The sequence below is a fragment of the Nerophis lumbriciformis genome, linkage group LG14 (assembly GCF_033978685.3).
Source record: "Nerophis lumbriciformis linkage group LG14, RoL_Nlum_v2.1, whole genome shotgun sequence".
Taxonomy (NCBI): domain Eukaryota; kingdom Metazoa; phylum Chordata; class Actinopteri; order Syngnathiformes; family Syngnathidae; genus Nerophis; species Nerophis lumbriciformis.
In genome coordinates this window covers 20,497,415-20,513,823 of record NC_084561.2, presented here as the reverse complement: position 1 = coordinate 20,513,823, position 16,409 = coordinate 20,497,415, and the positions used below count along the sequence as shown (strand labels likewise).

Below are 16,409 nucleotides of genomic sequence, written 5' to 3'. Positions count from 1 at the left end.
ATTTTTTTAAAAACCTTTATTCATAAACTGCAACATTTACAAACAGCTGAGAAACAATAATCAAAATAAGTATGGTGCCAGTATGCTGTTTTTCCCCCCAATAAAATACTGGAAAGGATAGAAATGTAGTTTGTCTATTTTATCCGATTATTAATCGATTAATCGAAGTAATAATCGACAGATTCATCGATTATCAAATTAGTTGTTAGTTGCAGCCCTAATGTATATATACATTTATGTATATATGTACATATATGTATGTACGTATGTATGTATATGTACATATGTATGTATGTATGTATATGTATGTATGTATGTATGTACAAATGTATGTATGTATATATATTAGGGCTGCCAAACGATTAAAATATTTAATTGCAATTAATCGCATTGTTCATAGTTAACTCAAAATGATGTGCGATTAATCACAGATAGGTATACATTTTCATCATAGTAAGTGTACCCTAGACAGTTCATTTTCAGGGGGGGTGGCTCCATATTGCTCCATGACAAGGTTTTAACCTTCTCTATTAATTAATAAAATGTAATATTGAGCCTGCTAATCATTCTGTAATTGAGGACTCGACCAGAACATGTTATGAAAGAATTTACACAATATTTCAGCCAGCCTGTGTTATATAATATTGTTTTGTTCTATTTTTAAATTGTTGCTGCTTTTTTATTTATTTTTTTACAATTTACTTCGTTGAGAACTTTTTTTTTAAGAGAGAGATTTCTTCAATCCTTTAAGTCACTTTTTCTGTGATAAAAATGATTGGCAATAAATCTACTACCATGTATTTTTGGTGTTATTGAAGACTGTACTGGTGTTTAAAGACTATGTTTAGGTACTTCTGCTGTCCGTCACAAAAAGTGCTGCAGAGAGCCTGACGTCACACTTGCTTCGCGTTGCTGGGAGCCTTTCTCTCATTAAAAGCCGCCAGTGTCATCTTGAATGGTGAAGATTGCTGTCCGCGCCTATATCTCCAATATATTAAAGTACGTCCACAGCGCGGACACACTGCCTCAGCTCCAGACAACCCTGTGCATAGTATGGCTGGTGTTAATGTGTATGTTGGTGTGTTATGGTGGTTATTTTTTCCCATGGTCTTTGAACACACCGTGTAGGCAAAGAATGAACAAGTGTTGTGTGTCTAGGAGTGAAGCACGGAGGTAGACGTGTGAGCACAGAGGAAATACTTGTTGGAATTGGGCCCGTTTTTAGCATAAAATTGGCCATAAAAGCTAAAAAGAGCAGCAAACTTTGTTTGTTTTCTCCTGGACGCTACAATACATTATATTACTTTATTTTGTTAGGTGTGGCGGCTAATATGAAGCCGTACATTAAGAAGAAACCGTAAACGTAGTTAAGCCAGATGTATAGCCGAGCGCTTTTATTTTAAAGCCGGAAAGGTGCGTGATTGGTTTGAGAAAGTGTCGTGACATATTTTGACGTCAAGACACTTGACATCAAGTGTTGTTAATTTGTTTATTTTTTAATAAAACTTGGTTAAGAGTTGTCAATATATAAAAAAATACTTTTTAAGTACAAGCAATAAAAAAAAGTCTCCTTTCGACTTTCTGCCGACCGTCTTTCATTTCTGTTGAGCTTTTATTTCATCTTACTTACTAGATCAGTCACAATAACAATCTAAATGTTATGTTATCACTGCACTTTATCCGTAATCTGAACACGGAAGAGAAGCACCACTCACCTGAAAATGACACGTGCAGCAGGCGTTTGCTGCAGGGATGTCGCCTCCTCTCACGACGAAAAAGTGTCCTTTCTTGTCGGGAGAACAACTTGCCATGGCTTGGAATCTAGTATTTTCACAAGGTAGCCTTTCCTTTGTCCATTTCTGCTTGCTTGTGGCTCATCAGTAGCAAGTGAACTGCGGTCAAGTTCCTCTGCTACGGCACAGCTCGAGGGTCAAAAAGGAAGAGTTTGCGTTAACCGCCTGGTAAAACAATTAGTTCCGTTATTGAAATGTATAAGTAACGTGTTATCGCGTTAACTTTGAGTGCCCAAATATATATGTATGCATGTATATTTACGTACGTATGTATGTATGTATATATGTACAGTATGTATGTTTGTTTGTACATATGTATGTAAGTATATATACGTATGCATATGTATATCTATCCATCCATTTTCTACCGCTTGTCCCTTTTGGGGTGGTGGGGGGTGCTGGAGCCTATTCGGGCGGAAGGCGGGGTACATCCTGGACAAGTCGCCACCTCATCGCAGGGCCAACACACATAGACAGACAACATTCACACTCACAATCACACACTAGGGCCAATTTAGTGTTGCCAATCAACCTATCCCCAGGTGCATGTCTTTGGAGGTGGGAGGAAGCCGGAGTAGAACCCACGCAGTCACGGGGAGAACATGCAAACTCCACACAGAAAGATCCCGAGCCCGGGATTGAACTCAGGAATACTCAGGACCTTCGTATTGTGAGGCACATGCACGAACCCCTGTTCCACCGTGCTGTCCTATGTATATGTATATATACATTTTTATTTTTATATATACACACATACTTTCATACATACATAAATAAACACAATTAAAAAATGACTAGGTTTGTAACGATTACCGGCAGTAATGATAAACGATGCTACTTATTTCCTGGAGATTTGCTAGCAGACTTAAATGCTAATATAAATACAAGAATGTATTTTCCCATTAAGAAATGACATACCCCGAGCAACTAAGATATATGATTGTTTACATTGAACTTAAAGGCGGTGCTATTTTAGAACAAAATGGTAGATATCAAGATCCGAACACGGTCGTGTTTACAACAGTAGGTGTGACGTCATTGTCGTCACACAAACAGGAAGTGAAGCACCTTTATTATTTATAAACACTCTAAAACCTTTACACAATAAACAGTATTAAAAGGTTTAAATCCATTGATTTATAATGTAAATTACTGTAAAAACATTTACAGAATCTGGTTCATCTTTATATACATAATAATAATTCATATACAGTAGTTACAATTCTGGGATGTGAAATTATCTTAATTTTTTTTTTATTATGGTCTTTAAAAAGTTTTAAATTTGATTTGTTGAGACCTGCAGAGATTCTGTTTAAACAAAAGAAGATAAACACATTCAAACACATCAATGAAAATAATATTGCTCTTAAGAAACAGAATCTTCTGCCAAGGAAGCTCTATTGTGTGTGAGTGTGTGTGTTTATATATTTATTTTTGAATAAAACTTGGTTAAGTTATTTCAATATGTCAAAAAGTACTTTCTAAGCACATGCAATAATACTGTGATAGTTTTAGTCATAGTGGTTAGGGTTTAAGTTTATTTTGAACATGCATACAATTACAACATGATACATTAAATATTTGTTTCATAACCATGATATAATATTACCATATTATTACATCCCTATATTGTAATAATGACCTACAACCTGTACCATGTCATTGATAAATGCAGGAGTTACAATTATTGTACACTTTGGCCCTCCAGAATACTGTAGAATCCCACCAATTATAAGCATATAACACAATCAACAAAAAATAAAGAGTATGAATGACGCAGCAAGAGCCCATACCTAAATCCAACTAAAATATTTAAATCTTTTTCATTTGAATTCAAGTACCTTATTTATCTGCTAGGAAGTTCAGGTGTGAAGCAGTTTCAGTTTACAGAGCATACAAAAGGCACAATAACAAACATAAATTACACACAAACATTATGGCACCAACACAATAAAGATAATAAGAATCAGAACCAGCTTTATTGGCCCAAGTATGTTTTTCACACAAGGATTTTGACTTGGTATACTGTGCTCTCTTTGTTCAATGTAAGAATATACAATACATCTGTTGGATACCTAAAATATCAAGAATTGTATTTCTTGAATTGTTAATCAATGAGTGTATGTAATAGTCTATGAAAAGGGCTGATTCCCATTTCTTGCAAATATTGTCAAAATGTGATATGATAGTTTTACCTCATCTTATTGTACTTTTTAAAATGATTTTTCATTGGAACTGTACAAGTTCTAGTGTCGTTACTTTCTTTATGTACTGCACGTATATAATAAGTGAATCAAAAGCCGCTTTTTTTAAACATGATAAATTAAGCGTTAGTGTTCCCTAGACCACAATCTACCAATTTAATGTATTTCCAGTGCTATTTCTTCCAAAAATAGCTCAGCTGTGTCACAGCAGCTTCTTGTCTGAAACCAAAGTGCCATCTGCTGGCTGTGTCTAAGTACTGCACACATACACTTTCCTAGATAGGTGGATTTAAGGCCTAATAGAGTAAGCATAAAGCACATTTTTGCTTTCTTTTTTAAAGTGTGCTTTCAACGATGGCCAGTTGGACAGGCGAGCACTGGATCTTGTCTCAAACAGTGTTTTCCTCCCCCTCTTTGCTGCGCGCCGCTCTTAAACAGGCAGACTTGGCCGTCCTTCTTCCCTCCCCAAGGTTTGTTTGCGTCTCTTTACATGCGCTGCCAAAGCTGTGAGGTCCGTGCCCGCTCAGAAATACCCTATGAAATGCATAATGTACCGCGAGGGCTTTTTAAGGCCCGCGAGCGTTTGGCCCCGTCACAGACAGTATAAGTGGCCATGCAGGGGACAGTTTGTTTCTTCAAATGCATGCTGACGACTTGATTTTCCTGCAATAACCAGAAATTAAATGTAATAATGTGGGATAGCACGTTATTGTCATTGCACTTAAAAAAGACAACAAAATTACATTTTCAGCACAGACTCCTTCAAAAGCAGACATACTGTACACTGTACACTGGAACTTCAATTTACGAACTTAATTGGTTCTTTAACATGGTTCACCAACCAAAACGTTTTGTGTAGTGACGCATAGTCCCCCATAAGAATCATTGTAAACATGAATAATTGGTTGTAGCCTCGACAAAACTCCCTTATAGTAAAAAAACTAACTTTGTATATATGTATATATATATATATATATATATATATATATATATATATATATATATATATATATATATATATATATATATATATATTTTAGGGATGTCCGATAATGGCTTTTTGCCGATATCCGATATTCCGATATTGTCCAACTCTTTAATTACCGATACCGATATCAACCGATATATACAGTCGTGGAATTAACACATTATTATGCCTAATTTGGACAACCAGGTATGGTGAAGATAAGGTACTTTTTTTAAAAATTAATAAAATAAGATCAATAAATTAAAAACATTTTCTTGAATAAAAAAGAAAGTAAAACAATATAAAAACAGTTACATAGAACTAGTAATTAATGAAAATGAGTAAAATTAACTGTTAAAGGTTAGTACTATTAGTGGACCAGCAGCACGCACAATCATGTATGCTTACGGACTGTATCCCTTGCAGACTGTATTGATATATATTGATATATAATGTAGGAACCAGAATATTAATAACAGAAAGAAACAACCCTTTTGTGTGAATGAGTGGGGGAGGGAGTTTTTTTGGGTTGGTGCACTAATTGTAAGTGTATCTTGTGTTTTTTATGTTGATTTAATAAAAAAAAAACATAAAAAAACGATACCGATAATAAAAAAAACGATACCGATAATTTCCGATATTACATTTTAACGCATTTATCGGCCGATAATATCGGCAGGCCGATATTATCGGACATCTCTAATATATATATATAAATATATACACACACATATATATATATATATATATATATATATATATATATATATATATATATATATATATATATATATATATATATATACATACATACATACATACACACACACATATATATATATATATATATATATATATATATATATATATATGTATACATATATACACATATATATATATGTATACATATGTACATATATATATATATATATATATATATATATATATATATATATATATATATAGTCAGGGCAGTGAATCTTTGGGTACCACACGGTTTGATTCATGGGGGGTAACGATTCCATTCAGAATCGATTCTTGATTCAAAATCATTACTTTTTTTAATAACATTAGGTGCCAGTTCTCTGATTAACTACGTTCCTCCATAAAATTGATAAACGGCTCTAATACATTTCTATATTACTTAAAAGAAAACTGGTTTTGTTTAAAAATAAATCTCAAAATTCATATTAAAATTCTATCCGAACGTTTAATAAAGGCAAATATGAGTAAGGCAAGAGAAGCATTTTTTTAATCTGTACAAATAAGAATCGCAATTAACTCAATATTATTATTTTTTTTATAAATCAAACCAACATATCAAGGGGGTAATAGCCTTGTTTTTTATCCAAACAACACAACATTACAGCTACCTTAAATGCCAACACTGAACACACACACGCACGTTTCAATTGGTGCGCTCCAAAAACAAAAAAAGGAAAATCATATTACCTTGTGTTTGTGAATATTTGTGAACACTGGGAGTTTCGGAGTGATAAACAATGAGTGGCTTCACGTAGACACCGCTAGCAGTGTGAGGCCATCCTTCATCAGCTTGTGTCCCGGTAGTGCCTTCTCCTTCTCTGTAATGAAGATCGTTTGTGGCATCTTTTTCTGTCTCATCACAATAAAAGGACGCTCGGGAACAAAGCTCTCTTTGCTGATAAAATCTTCAAAATTAAGTTGCTGCAAGCTGAAGGCTAACTACGTCGCTAAAATGATACTTCAGTGGTTGTCTAGCAAACTGAAACCGTACAGCAAGACTGGAGAGTTTGGATACATTTAAAGCGTTTCTGATCACACAAAGTGATCTCTAAGACAGGCTGACACAGCTCTGACTGCCACAAGGTACGACCATTGTGGAAATAAACTCGTCAGAAGTGCCGCTAGCCGCGAGGGGGATGTAAACAGGATGTGACGTAGGAGGACCCGCCTCTCTGGGACGGCGTGGCGCGGTTGGGAGAGTGGCCGTGACAGTTCAATCCCCAGCTTCTACCAACCTAGTCACGTCCGTTGTGTCTTTGAGCAAGACACTTCACCCTTGCTCCTGATGGGTCGTGGTTAGCGCCTTGCATGGCAGCTCCCGCCATCAGTGTGTGAATGTGTGTGTGAATGACTGAATGTGGAAATAGTGTCAAAGCGCTTTGAGTACCTCATACTTGCCAACCCTCCCGGATTTTCCGGGAGACTCCCGAAATTCAGCGCCTCTCCCGAAAACCTCTCGGGACAAATTTTCTCCCGAAAATCTCCCGAAATTCAGACACACAATATAAACAAGCATACCTGCCCAATCACATTATAACTGTAGAATGATCGAGGGCGAGTTCTTGGTTTCTTATGTGGGTTTATTGTTAAGCAGTTTCATTAACGTCCTTCCACCGCGGCAAAAACACACAACAACAGCATTTCGTCTACCATAAAGCAGTTCGTCTGCCGTAAACGGCAAAGTTGTGACACTCTTAAACAGGACAATACTGCCATCTAGTGCATTTGATGAAAGCACTTTTTGCGTGCCACAAAGCAATACATCATCAGTGAGGGCGTTCAGCATGGTTAGAAAAATAGTGACAAATAGAACAAGGATGGACAATTCAACCCTTAACTCAACAATGAGTAGATGAGTGTTATGTGTGTGTATATGTGTAAATAAATGAACACTGAAATTCAAGTATTTATTTTATATATATATATATATATATATATATATATATATATATATATATATATATATATATATATATATATATATATATGAAATACTTGACTTAGTATTTCTTATATATATATATATATATATATATATATATATATATATATATATATATATATATATATATACTGTATGTATATATATATATATATATATATGTATATATATATATATATATATATATATATATATATATATATATATATATATATATATATATATATATATATATATATATATATAAAATACTTGACTTGCTGAATCCTAGCTGTAAATATACTCCTCCCCTCTTAACCACGCCCCGCCCCCAACCTCGCCCCCCGCCTCCTGAAATCGGAGGTCTCAAGGTTGGCAAGTATGGAGTACCTTAATGGTAGAAAAGCGCTATACAAGTATAACCCTTTTCCATTTCCATTTCAAAAGGGCTGTGCTCGCGTGTACAGGAAGTGATGTCATCAAAATGGCAGCCAAAATAGGGCTTTCAGCGGCACACAAAATTAATAAATGAAAGAAGCGTTTGTACGCCGAGACATGTTTCACACACAGATGCATTTTTGGCGCGATGTAAAGGTTTGTAAACGGGAAAGGATGCAACTAAAGGTGTTTGTGAATCAAGGTTCCACCATGAATTGATTAACGTGGACCCTGACTTAAACAAGTTGAAACACTTATTGGGGTGTTACCATTTAGTGGTCATTTGTACGGAATATGTACTGTACTGTGCAATCTACTAATAAAAGTTTCAATCAATCAATCAAGTACAGGGTGACAGAACAGGAACGCTGATGGGTCGCCACTAGGGGCAGCGCTCCGTAAAAGGTGGAGATGGGGAGAGGTGGATGAGTAAAAAAAAAAAAAGTAGATCCCAGACTAGGCCCCATATGGGGGGAGGGGGGCTCAGTCTGGGGCCAGGAAAAAATCTCAATAGCCATGTGTTGCATCAGATGTGGAAACTTTTTTCTTTTTTTTTTGAGATTTTGCATGAGGGATGGTGAAAGCTGTGAGCATTAGGTCAGAGTTTTGAGTTTCATTTACTCACAGTTAGAGATGTCCGATAATGGCTTTTTTGCAGATATCCGATATTGTCCAACTCTTAATTACCGATTCCGATATCAACCGATACCGATATATACAGTCGTGGAATTAACACATTATTATGCCTAATTTTGTTGTGATGCCCCGCTGGATGCATTAAACAATGTAACAAGGTTTTTTACAAAATAAATCAACTCAAGTTATGGAAAAAAATGCCAACATGGCACTGCCATATTTATTATTGAAGTCACAAAGTTTTTTTTTTTTAACATGCCTCATAACAGCAGCTTGGAATTTGGGACATGCTCTCCCTGAGAGAGCATGAGGAGGTTGAAGTGGGGGTAGCGGGGGGGGTGTATATTGAGCGTCCCGGAAGAGTTAGTGCCGCAACGGGTTCTGGGTATTTGTTCTGTTGTGTTTATGTTGTGTTACGGTGCGGATGTTCTCCCGAAATGTGTTTGTCATTCTTGTTTGGTGTGGGTTCACAGTGTGGCGCATATTTGTAACAGTGTTAAAGTTGTTTATACGGCCACCCTCAGTGTGACCTGTATGGCTGTTGACAAGTATGCATTGCATTCACTTGTGTGTGTGAAAAGCTGTAGATATTATGTGACTGGGCCGGCACGCAAAGGAAGTGCCTTTAAGGTTTATTGGCGCTCTGTACTTCTCCCTACGTCCGTGTACACAGCGGTGCTTTAAAAATTCATAAATGTTACTTTTTGAAACCGATACCGATCATTTCCGATATTACATTTTAAAGCATTTATCGGCCGATATTATCGGCAGTCCGATATTATCGGACATCCCTACTCACAGTGCATGGTGTCACATCCAAATACTGAAGGTATTCCTCTGCTCTGTAGCCAAGTACGCTTGAACTCCGATCAAAGCGCTCATATGATTTAATTAAAACAAAGTGATAACGACGGGAAGAAATGAAAAGCTGTAATGTTAAACATGACCCGTGATTGAGAATGGACTCCCTCTCATCTGTGTGTTCCATGCTGCTGACTGACGGGAAAACAAAAGTGACAGCAATTGTGGAGCAGGAAGCCACTTTTTCCATTTGCTTCTCTCAGCTTCCCATTAGCCCTCAGCGAGGAGCTAATGGAGCAGCAGTATGAAAATGTGTTGTTCTTCTATTTCATGTTTTCCTCTTGCTCTGTCGGGCCCGGGGCTTGACTATATTTGACTGCCGCCGATCTTAAACATGCTTTTTGTTCTTTACATTGACGCGCGCGGTTCATCGGAGTTCACGTGTCAGATAAATGGCATGCTCTTCAGGAACTCTTGGTAGAAAAGTGTGAAAAGCGAGTTGTTGGAAAGTGTCGAAACGGAACCGGGGAGACAAATTGATGAGGGGCTCCCTGTGGAACTTCCTTTTTCGGACAGGCGGTGCCACGGCTGTAACCGAGATCAGAGTGCTTTGCCGGCCATGTGACCTGCGTCTGCTCACCTTGCTTTAATAAACACCTAGCTGCACAGAGAGGCCCCGCTTCCCCAAACATGTTCAAATGAACGAGCCTGGTGTGTGTGTGTGTGTGTGTGTGTGTGTGTGTGTGTGTGTGTGTGTGTGTGTGTGTGTGTGTGTGTGTGTGTGTGCAAGCAACCCAAAGCCCACCCCACCCCACTCCAAGCCGTTCACAGGTGCATCTCCGCTCTGTCGGCCCGCTGTGGTTGGCTGCCGTGTCAGACCGGCCCCAGATTTACTGCCCTGACACAGGAATCCATTAAATGCTGTTTCGGGATCCCAGGCCCGAGCCCCTCTCAAATCTCTTTCATTATAGCTCCAAGCTACCATGGAAGGCCGGCGAGTTGGCCAATCAACTGTGCCCCCACATGTGTTCCTGCTTAGACCCAAGACTGAAAGGCTAAAGTGACTACTGCGCACATTTTAACTTGTGTGTGTGCCCCAAATGCCAGGCACACGTTGCATTCCGCCTGTCTGGCTCATGAAGTTAACTTAACTTAACTTCATGAGTTAAAGTACCAATGATTGTCACACACACACTAGGTGTGGTGAAATTTGTCCTCTGCATTTGACCCATCCCCTTGTTCACCCCCTGGGAGGTGAGGGGAGCAGTGAGCAGTAGCGGTGGCCACGCCCGGGAATAATTTTTGGTGATTTAACCCCCCATTCCAGCCCTTGATGCTGAGTGCCAAGCAGGGAGGTAATGGGTCCCATTTTTATAGTCTTTGGTATGACTCAGCCGGGGTTTGAACTCACAACCTACCGATCTCAGGGCGGACACTCTAACCCAGACCTGGGCAAATTAAGGCCCGGGGGCCACATGCGGCCCGTTAAGCTTTTCAATCTGGCCCGCCGGACATTCCCAAATCATTTTTTTAGATCTTTAAGATGGAAACTAGCTGCCATTATGATGTGCAGTGATGTTTTCTAATGACCGCCAGTCTTGAACTATTCAAAGTATTTCAATGGTTGGAATCTGCGCTTATGGATGATATACCAGTTACTATGGTCATCTAATTAGTTACTATGGTAATCTAATTAGTTACTATGGTAATCTACGTCACAGCAGTTCAGACGAGGCACCAAGCAATGTTGGGCGGGAAGCGTTTCCACAGGCGCGGAAGGAGATTTTCACAACAAAGTTCTAAAGCTTAGTGATATATCAGATATATCAGATTATAGGTGGGTTTATTTTGTACCCTTCGCGTTCATATTTCACTGTTTGTTGCATTTTTGTTGCGTTTCACTTGATTGTAAAATATGTCGATCGAAAGGGGGTGTGACATTCATATTTTGTTAATATTCAGTGTTTTATCCTTCGTAGAAAAATGTGAAATTCCATTACGTTTTTTAAGGCGGTCTGTCATAACGTTTTTAGCATTCAATCAGACATTATTGTGAGGTTTTGTATTAGTGTTCCTAAAAATAGATATACCGGCCCCCAGACACATTTTTTTCTCTAAATGTGGCTCCCGAGTCACAATAATTGCCCAGGCCTGCTCTAACCACTAGGCCACTGAGTAACCCCAATGTAGGAACATTTCCTTATCCTAAACTACAGTTGGTGTTCATAATCTGTCAACAAAACTGAATTGTACAAAAACCGAAGCAATAAACCATGTGAATTCAATTAATCTGTTCAGACACCCAAAAATGTGAACACCAATAGCACATTTTATAGATAATAATCCATTCATTCAGGATTTAAGGTTGTGTGTGTGTGTGCGCGTGCGTGCGCGTATTATGTACCTATGGGTATGTCTATATACATATATATATATATATATATACACACATACATATATAAATATATACATAAGTGACATGTATCTTGTAATAATGTACTGAATTGTTTACATATGTGATTATGTATTTTATTGTTGATCAAGAATAAGATTATTATATCTACGTGATCCTGCTCTTTTTCGGACACATATTTTTGTTTGTTTTTTACTATCACTAATGTTGTGTAGAGAAGACTAATTTTGTTTTGCTCTGTCCGAAATATATATACAATAGAAAAAGAAATCTGATTTGTTGGAGGATCAGTCAATTATGGGCAAAACGTTTTTTGTATGTTAGCAAATACTATGCTAACAAAAAAAAAACAGCTAATGGGGATCACATAAACAGATCTCATTTGCGACTTTCCCCCACCTCTTCTTGAATTCAGTATTGTTTCTCGCCTTCTTTATCAAAGTTCCAGTCATATCCAAGAATGCATGTTTAACGACTGTCCTGACTGCACAACCCCAAAGCGGTATGGGACAATTTGCAACCTTCTTTGGGTTAAATTGGAGCACTATGAAAGCCTAACGCTCAAAGTTACGCAGTGCGCTTGAACGCCTCGTCATAGCATTGCAATGTTTGGCTGCACAATAACGAAGACAATATACAAACATATTTTGGCTAGAGATGTCCGATAATGGCTTTTTTGCCGATATTCCGATATTGTCCAACTCTTAATTACCGATTTCGATACCAACCGATACCGATATATACAGTCGTGGAATTAACACATTAGTATCCCTAATTTTGTTGTGATGCCCCGCTGGATGCATTAAACAATGTAACAAGGTTTTACCAAATAAATCAACTCAAGTTATGGAAAAAAAATGCCAACATGGCACTGCCATATTTATTATTGAAGTCACAAAGTGCATAATTTTTTTTAACATGCCTCAAAACAGCAGCTTGGAATTTGGGACGTGCTCTCTCTCAGGGAGAGCAGGTGGGGGGGGGGGGGGGGGTGTCCCGGGAGAGTTAGTGCTGCAAGGGGTTCTGGGTATTTGTTATGTTGTGTTTATGTTGTGTTACGGTGCGGATGTTCTCCCGAAATGTGTTTGTCATTCTTGTTTGGTGTGGGTTCCCAGTGTGGCGCATATTTGTAACAGTGTTAAAGTTGTTTATACGGCCACCCTCAGTGTGGCCTGTATGGATATTGACCAAGTATGCCTTGCATTCACTTGTGTGTGTGAAAAGCCGTAGATATTCTGCGACTGGGCCGGCACGCAATGCCAGTGCCTTTAAGGCAGGGGTGCTCATTACGTCGATCGCGATCTACCGGTCGATCTCGGAGGGTGTGTCAGTCGATCACCAGCCAGGCATTAAAAAAATAGTCCAAAAAATGGGCGATCATAAATCTTCACTATGACGTCACTTTCGTCACTTGATTGACATTCACGGCACCCGAGGCTCTTCTGAGATGACGCTGGCTGCTGCCAGCTCATTAAAATTACCGACTGGAAGGCGAGAAACACTTTATTTCAACAGACTCTGGCGCCGTACCTGTCGTCAAAACTCCAAAGACCGACTGCACAGTTGCACAATAAAAGCTCTGCTTCATCCTGCCTGCGCTACCAAAATAAGAGTCTCAAAAAGCTGGCGTGCACAAGCTAGCAAGCTACGGAGTTTGCCGACAATGTATTTCTTGTAAAGTGTATACAAAGGAGTACGGAAGCTGGACAAATAAGATGCCAAAAACCAACCACTTTCATGTGGTATTGGACAGAAAGGAGGACTTTTTTTCTCCTCCATTCGAAAATGCGGACGTTATCATCACCACTGTCTGATTCCAATCAATGCAAGTCATCACAATCAGGTAATACACCAACTTATATTATTGTCTTCATGAAAGAAAGGAATCTATATGTGTTAAACATGCTTGTATTATCTTTAACCACCTTTAACTTATTAACAATATTAACTATATGTGTTAAACATGCTTGTATTATCTTTAAACACCTTTAAGTTGTTAACAATATTAACTATATGTGTTAAACATGCTTGTATTATCATTAAACACCTTTAACTTGTTAACAATATTAACTATATGTGTTAAACATGCTTGTATTATCATTAAACATCTTTAACTTATTAACAATATTAACTATATGTGTTAAACATGCTTGTATTATCTTTAAACACCTTTAAGTTGTTAACAATATTAACTATATGTGTTAAACATGCTTGTATTATCTTTAACCACCTTTAACTTGTTAACAATATTAACTATATGTGTTATACATGCTTGTATTATCTTTAACCACCTTTAAGTTGTTAACAATATTAACTATGTGTTAAACATGCTTGTATTATCTTTAACCACTTTTAAGTTGTTAACAATATTAACTATATGTGTTAAACATGCTTGTTTTATCTTTAGCCACCTTTAAGTTGTTAACAATATTAACTATTTGTGTTAAACATGCTTGTATTATTTTTAACCACCTTTAAGTTGTTAACAATATTAACTATATGTGTTAAACATGCTTGCATTATCTTTAAACACCTTTAACTTGTTAACAATATTAACTATATGTATTAAACATACTTGTATTATCATTAAACACCTTTAATGTATTAACAATATTAACTATATGTGTTAAACATGCTTGCATTATCATTAAACACCTTTAACTTGTTAACAAAAACATATATTTCATAAATAAGTAAATATAAATTATATATATGAATGAGGTAGATCCCCACGACTTGATCAATTGAAAAGTAGCTCGCCTGCAGAAAAAGTGTGAGCACCCCTGCTTTAAGGTTTATTGGCGCTCTGTACTTCTCCCTACGTCCGTGTACCACTCCGTACAGCGGCGTTTTAAAAAGTCATACATTTTTCTTTTGGAAACAGATACCGATAATTTCCGATATTACATTTTAAAGCATTTATCGGCCGATAATATCGGACTGCCGATATTATCGGACATCTCTAATTTTGGCCAATAATTTTTGTGGGGGAAAAAACCGAGGCACTGTTGTATTCTTCTTTTCCAACACCGTTCTTTTTTACGCTTACCTTCTATCGTTGTGTCTTTGGTTACGTTCTCTCTCAAGCGCCGCCTGTGCTTCTCTCACTTAAGGCCATACTTGCCAACCCTCCCGGATTTTCCGGGAGACTCCCGAAATTCAGCGCCTCTCCCGAAAACCTCCCGGGACAAATTTTCTCCCGAAAATCTCCCGAAATTCAGGCGGAGCTGGAGGCCACGCCCCCTCCAGCTCCATGCGGACCTGAGTCCGCTTTCCCACAATATAAACAACGTGCCTGCCCAATCATTATAACTGTAGAATGATCGAGGGCGAGTTCTTGGTTTCTTATGTGAGTTTATTGTTAGGCAGTTTCATTAATGTCCTCCCAGCGCGGTAACAACACACAACAACAGCAGTCAAGTTTTCGTCTACCGTAAAGCAGTTTGTCTGCCGTAAACAGCAATGTTGTGACACTCTTAAACAGGACAATACTGCCATCTAGTGCATTTGATGAAAGCACTTTTGTGCGTGCCACACAGCAATGCATCATCAGAGAGGGTGTTCAGCATGGTTAGAAAAATAGTGACAGAGAATAGAACAAGGATGGACAATTCAACCCTTAACTCAACAATGAGTAGATGAGTGTTATGTGTGTGTATATGTGTAAATAAATGAACACTGAAATTCAAGTATTTATTTTATTTATTTATATATATATATATATATATATATATATATATATATATATATATATATATATATATATATAGCTAGAATTCACTGAAAGTCAAGTATTTCTTATATATATATATATATATATGAAATACTTGACTTGGTGAATTCTAGCTGTAAATATACACCTCCCCTCTTAACCACGCCCCCGCCCCCAACCACGTCCCCCACCCCCCACCTCCCGAAATCGGAGGTCTCAAGGTTGGCAAGTATGCTTAAGGCATCAAAACGTCTTTCTTTTCTGCGATGTTTCTTGCATTGTGTGGTTTACAGAAGAGTACATTGGGGGGGGAGCAAAAGGTGAAAAAAAGATGAATATGTGCAGGAACCCCACTGCATATGTTTTGTTATGTAACGAACCAAAAGCACAGAGGGCCAGTTTCAACAACAACAACAACAAAAAAGATGGCCGCCTCGTGAGAAGAATGTCAATGAGAAGGTGAGACATGGTAGATGTGTAGTGGCGGTCAGAGAGGAGAGGAACATGTGCGTGGCGGTGGAGGCCATGTTAATAAGTGGCCCGCAGCAGATGGGAAGCGCCCCCGCGTTGCTTTGTAAAGCCGCTGTCTCTTCTTCAACCCGCACATGAAGCATGTTACACAGGTGGCTTATTAAACCTGCCGTGTCACTAAACACATACTGACCACTCAGCACTTTGCACATTGCCAGTGCACTTACTGGCCTGCTCACTTTTAAACACTCGTAAAAGATTCTCATCCCCCAGACACCATTTCACTCA

General features: G+C 38.0%; 1 protein-coding gene across 1 annotated transcript in view; it reads left to right on the top strand.

Moving 5' to 3' along the window:
• The window catches only part of dennd1b (DENN/MADD domain containing 1B), a 362,658-nt gene that overhangs the window by 335,862 nt on the left and 10,387 nt on the right, over positions 1-16,409 (top strand). The gene's annotated exons all lie outside the window — the stretch shown is intronic.